The 5,000-nt window shown below is 41.4% G+C and overlaps 8 non-coding genes across 8 annotated transcripts; all 8 read right to left on the reverse strand.

Moving 5' to 3' along the window:
- Nucleotides 1-156: 156 nt before the first annotated feature.
- LOC141306709 (5S ribosomal RNA) lies at nt 157-275 on the reverse strand. The gene has a single exon (XR_012345672.1). It is a non-coding gene; the product is annotated as a 5S ribosomal RNA (ribosomal RNA).
- Nucleotides 276-359: 84 nt separating this feature from the next.
- Nucleotides 360-478, reverse strand: LOC141317981 (5S ribosomal RNA). The gene has a single exon (XR_012352325.1). It is a non-coding gene; the product is annotated as a 5S ribosomal RNA (ribosomal RNA).
- A 753-nt stretch (nt 479-1,231) lies between these two features.
- LOC141318134 (5S ribosomal RNA) lies at nt 1,232-1,350 on the reverse strand. The gene has a single exon (XR_012352468.1). It is a non-coding gene; the product is annotated as a 5S ribosomal RNA (ribosomal RNA).
- Nucleotides 1,351-2,103: 753 nt separating this feature from the next.
- LOC141306720 (5S ribosomal RNA) lies at nt 2,104-2,222 on the reverse strand. Its single transcript, XR_012345683.1, has one exon. It is a non-coding gene; the product is annotated as a 5S ribosomal RNA (ribosomal RNA).
- An 84-nt stretch (nt 2,223-2,306) lies between these two features.
- Nucleotides 2,307-2,425, reverse strand: LOC141317819 (5S ribosomal RNA). The gene has a single exon (XR_012352173.1). It is a non-coding gene; the product is annotated as a 5S ribosomal RNA (ribosomal RNA).
- A 753-nt stretch (nt 2,426-3,178) lies between these two features.
- On the reverse strand, nt 3,179-3,297 carry LOC141344749 (5S ribosomal RNA). The gene has a single exon (XR_012356833.1). It is a non-coding gene; the product is annotated as a 5S ribosomal RNA (ribosomal RNA).
- Nucleotides 3,298-3,381: 84 nt separating this feature from the next.
- On the reverse strand, nt 3,382-3,500 carry LOC141306731 (5S ribosomal RNA). Its single transcript, XR_012345694.1, has one exon. It is a non-coding gene; the product is annotated as a 5S ribosomal RNA (ribosomal RNA).
- A 753-nt stretch (nt 3,501-4,253) lies between these two features.
- On the reverse strand, nt 4,254-4,372 carry LOC141306742 (5S ribosomal RNA). The gene has a single exon (XR_012345705.1). It is a non-coding gene; the product is annotated as a 5S ribosomal RNA (ribosomal RNA).
- Nucleotides 4,373-5,000: the final 628 nt, after the last annotated feature.

Raw genomic sequence — 5,000 nt, forward strand, 5'->3', positions numbered from 1 at the left:
ACACTCACTTAAAATGTTAAGAGTAATAAAATGGCCTAAAAAACATGTAAAACACTTAAAACTCTATAATACATTTAAATGATTGTAATAAATAGAGCGGTAAAACACGTCTTTCTAAAAGCCAGCATATTATATAAATAGTGAAGAAAAGGCAAAAGCTTACAGCACCTGGTATTCCCAGGCGGTCTCCCATCCAAGTACTAAGCAGGCCCGACGCTGCTTAGCTTCCGAGATCAGACGAGATCGGGCGCTCTCAGCGCGGTATGGCCGTAAGCGAGGGCTGCTCCAAAAAGTGGGCCATTTAAAGATCAGCCTCCGTAAAAGCCAGCATATTATATAAATAGTGAAGAAAAGGCAAAAGCTTACAGCACCTGGTATTCCCAGGCGGTCTCCCATCCAAGTACTAAGCAGGCCCGACGCTGCTTAGCTTCCAAGATCAGACGAGATCGGGCGCTCTCAGCGCGGTATGGCCGTAAGCGAGGGCTGCTCCAAAAAGTGGGCTATTTAAAGATCAGCCTCCGTAAAAGCCAGCATATTATATAAATAGTGAAGAAAAGGCAAAAGCTTACAGCACCTGGTATTCCCAGGCGGTCTCCCATCCAAGTGTAACAATCGGCCTTATCAGCCGAGTTACAAGACTAAAATGGGGTCAGATTTAACTGTGAGAGATGACTAGTGGTTAAAAGAATGAGACATAAAAGAAGATTGGTTTAAATAGATTTGGTTTATTTACAAGGTTCACATAAAAGACTTTAAAACAACACGATAAAAAGAGGTAAACGCTGTTAAAAGAATACAGTTCATTTGTCCATACCCTAAAAACAGTCCAAGAATCCCAGTGTGTTGATAAGTCCAATGTGAGTGTCCACCGGTGTATATACAATCCACAGAAAGTGTAATCCAAAGTTTGCAGGTGGTGAATGGAAAGGTGAGCTCTAAAATTAGCAACTCCTCAATCCAACAGTTTGGTGACTGTCCTTTGTTTGTCATGCTGCTCTCTTATACAGTTGTACTTCCTGCTTCCTGTCATGTGTCTAGTCACATGGCAGGCCAACCATCCATTTTTTAAAGACACACACTCACTTAAAATGTTAAGAGTAATAAAATGGCCTAAAAAACATGTAAAACACTTAAAACTCTATAATACATTTAAATGATTGTAATAAATAGAGCGGTAAAACACGTCTTTCTAAAAGCCAGCATATTATATAAATAGTGAAGAAAAGGCAAAAGCTTACAGCACCTGGTATTCCCAGGCGGTCTCCCATCCAAGTACTAAGCAGGCCCGACGGTGCTTAGCTTCCGAGATCAGACGAGATCGGGCGCTCTCAGCGCGGTATGGCCGTAAGCGAGGGCTGCTCCAAAAAGTGGGCCATTTAAAGATCAGCCTCCGTAAAAGCCAGCATATTATATAAATAGTGAAGAAAAGGCAAAAGCTTACAGCACCTGGTATTCCCAGGCGGTCTCCCATCCAAGTGTAACAATCGGCCTTATCAGCCGAGTTACAAGACTAAAATGGGATCAGATTTAACTGTGAGAGGTGACTAGTGGTTAAAAGAATGAGACATAAAAGAAGATTGGTTTAAATAGATTTGGTTTATTTACAAGGTTCACATAAAAGACTTTAAAACAACACGATAAAACGAGGTAAACGCTGTTAAAAGAATACAGTTCATTTGTCCATACCCTAAAAACAGTCCAAGAATCCCAGTGTGTTGATAAGTCCAATGTGAGTGTCCACCGGTGTATATACAATCCACAGAAAGTGTAATCCAAAGTTTGCAGGTGGTGAATGGAAAGGTGAGCTCTAAAATTAGCAACTCCTCAATCCAACAGTTTGGTGACTGTCCTTTGTTTGTCATGCTGCTCTCTTATACAGTTGTACTTCCTGCTTCCTGTCATGTGTCTAGTCACATGGCAGGCCAACCATCCATTTTTTAAAGACACACACTCACTTAAAATGTTAAGAGTAATAAAATGGCCTAAAAAACATGTAAAACACTTAAAACTCTATAATACATTTAAATGATTGTAATAAATAGAGCGGTAAAACACGTCTTTCTAAAAGCCAGCATATTATATAAATAGTGAAGAAAAGGCAAAAGCTTACAGCACCTGGTATTCCCAGGCGGTCTCCCATCCAAGTACTAAGCAGGCCCGACGCTGCTTAGCTTCCGAGATCAGACGAGATCGGGCGCTCTCAGCGCGGTATGGCCGTAAGCGAGGGCTGCTCCAAAAAGTGGGCCATTTAAAGATCAGCCTCCGTAAAAGCCAGCATATTATATAAATAGTGAAGAAAAGGCAAAAGCTTACAGCACCTGGTATTCCCAGGCGGTCTCCCATCCAAGTACTAAGCAGGCCCGACGCTGCTTAGCTTCCGAGATCAGACGAGATCGGGCGCTCTCAGCGCGGTAAGGCCGTAAGCGAGGGCTGCTCCAAACAGTGGGCTATTTAAAGATCAGCCTCCGTAAAAGCCAGCATATTATATAAATAGTGAAGAAAAGGCAAAAGCTTACAGCACCTGGTATTCCCAGGCGGTCTCCCATCCAAGTGTAACAATCGGCCTTATCAGCCGAGTTACAAGACTAAAATGGGGTCAGATTTAACTGTGAGAGATGACTAGTGGTTAAAAGAATGAGACATAAAAGAAGATTGGTTTAAATAGATTTGGTTTATTTACAAGGTTCACATAAAAGACTTTAAAACAACACGATAAAACGAGGTAAACGCTGTTAAAAGAATACAGTTCATTTGTCCATACCCTAAAAACAGTCCAAGAATCCCAGTGTGTTGATAAGTCCAATGTGAGTGTCCACCGGTGTATATACAATCCACAGAAAGTGTAATCCAAAGTTTGCAGGTGGTGAATGGAAAGGTGAGCTCTAAAATTAGCAACTCCTCAATCCAACAGTTTGGTGACTGTCCTTTGTTTGTCATGCTGCTCTCTTATACAGTTGTACTTCCTGCTTCCTGTCATGTGTCTAGTCACATGGCAGGCCAACCATCCATTTTTTAAAGACACACACTCACTTAAAATGTTAAGAGTAATAAAATGGCCTAAAAAACATGTAAAACACTTAAAACTCTATAATACATTTAAATGATTGTAATAAATAGAGCGGTAAAACACGTCTTTCTAAAAGCCAGCATATTATATAAATAGTGAAGAAAAGGCAAAAGCTTACAGCACCTGGTATTCCCAGGCGGGCTCCCTTCCAAGTACTAAGCAGGCCCGACGCTGCTTAGCTTCCGAGATCAGACGAGATCGGGCGCTCTCAGCGCTGTATGGCCGTAAGCGAGGGCTGCTCCAAAAAGTGGGCCATTTAAAGATCAGCCTCCGTAAAAGCCAGCATATTATATAAATAGTGAAGAAAAGGCAAAAGCTTACAGCACCTGGTATTCCCAGGCGGTCTCCCATCCAAGTACTAAGCAGGCCCGACGCTGCTTAGCTTCCGAGATCAGACGAGATCGGGCGCTCTCAGCGCGGTATGGCCGTAAGCGAGGGCTGCTCCAAAAAGTGGGCTATTTAAAGATCAGCCTCCGTAAAAGCCAGCATATTATATAAATAGTGAAGAAAAGGCAAAAGCTTACAGCACCTGGTATTCCCAGGCGGTCTCCCATCCAAGTGTAACAATCGGCCTTATCAGCCGAGTTACAAGACTAAAATGGGATTAGATTTAACTGTGAGAGGTGACTAGTGGTTAAAAGAATGAGACATAAAAGAAGATTGGTTTAAATAGATTTGGTTTATTTACAAGGTTCACATAAAAGACTTTAAAACAACACGATAAAACGAGGTAAACGCTGTTAAAAGAATACAGTTCATTTGTCCATACCCTAAAAACAGTCCAAGAATCCCAGTGTGTTGATAAGTCCAATGTGAGTGTCCACCGGTGTATATACAATCCACAGAAAGTGTAATCCAAAGTTTGCAGGTGGTGAATGGAAAGGTGAGCTCTAAAATTAGCAACTCCTCAATCCAACAGTTTGGTGACTGTCCTTTGTTTGTCATGCTGCTCTCTTATACAGTTGTACTTCCTGCTTCCTGTCATGTGTCTAGTCACATGGCAGGCCAACCATCCATTTTTTAAAGACACACACTCACTTAAAATGTTAAGAGTAATAAAATGGCCTAAAAAACATGTAAAACACTTAAAACTCTATAATACATTTAAATGATTGTAATAAATAGAGCGGTAAAACACGTCTTTCTAAAAGCCAGCATATTATATAAATAGTGAAGAAAAGGCAAAAGCTTACAGCACCTGGTATTCCCAGGCGGTCTCCCATCCAAGTACTAAGCAGGCCCGACGCTGCTTAGCTTCCGAGATCAGACGAGATCGGGCGCTCTCAGCGCGGTATGGCCGTAAGCGAGGGCTGCTCCAAACAGTGGGCTATTTAAAGATCAGCCTCCGTAAAAGCCAGCATATTATATAAATAGTGAAGAAAAGGCAAAAGCTTACAGCACCTGGTATTCCCAGGCGGTCTCCCATCCAAGTGTAACAATCGGCCTTATCAGCCGAGTTACAAGACTAAAATGGGATCAGATTTAACTGTGAGAGGTGACTAGTGGTTAAAAGAATGAGACATAAAAGAAGATTGGTTTAAATAGATTTGGTTTATTTACAAGGTTCACATAAAAGACTTTAAAACAACACGATAAAACGAGGTAAACGCTGTTAAAAGAATACAGTTCATTTGTCCATACCCTAAAAACAGTCCAAGAATCCCAGTGTGTTGATAAGTCCAATGTGAGTGTCCACCGGTGTATATACAATCCACAGAAAGTGTAATCCAAAGTTTGCAGGTGGTGAATGGAAAGGTGAGCTCTAAAATTAGCAACTCCTCAATCCAACAGTTTGGTGACTGTCCTTTGTTTGTCATGCTGCTCTCTTATACAGTTGTACTTCCTGCTTCCTGTCATGTGTCTAGTCACATGGCAGGCCAACCATCCATTTTTTAAAGACACACACTCACTTAAAATGTTAAGAGTAATAAAA

The sequence above is a fragment of the Garra rufa genome, chromosome 1 (assembly GCF_049309525.1).
Source record: "Garra rufa chromosome 1, GarRuf1.0, whole genome shotgun sequence".
In the NCBI taxonomy this organism is placed as follows: Eukaryota; Metazoa; Chordata; class Actinopteri; order Cypriniformes; family Cyprinidae; genus Garra; species Garra rufa.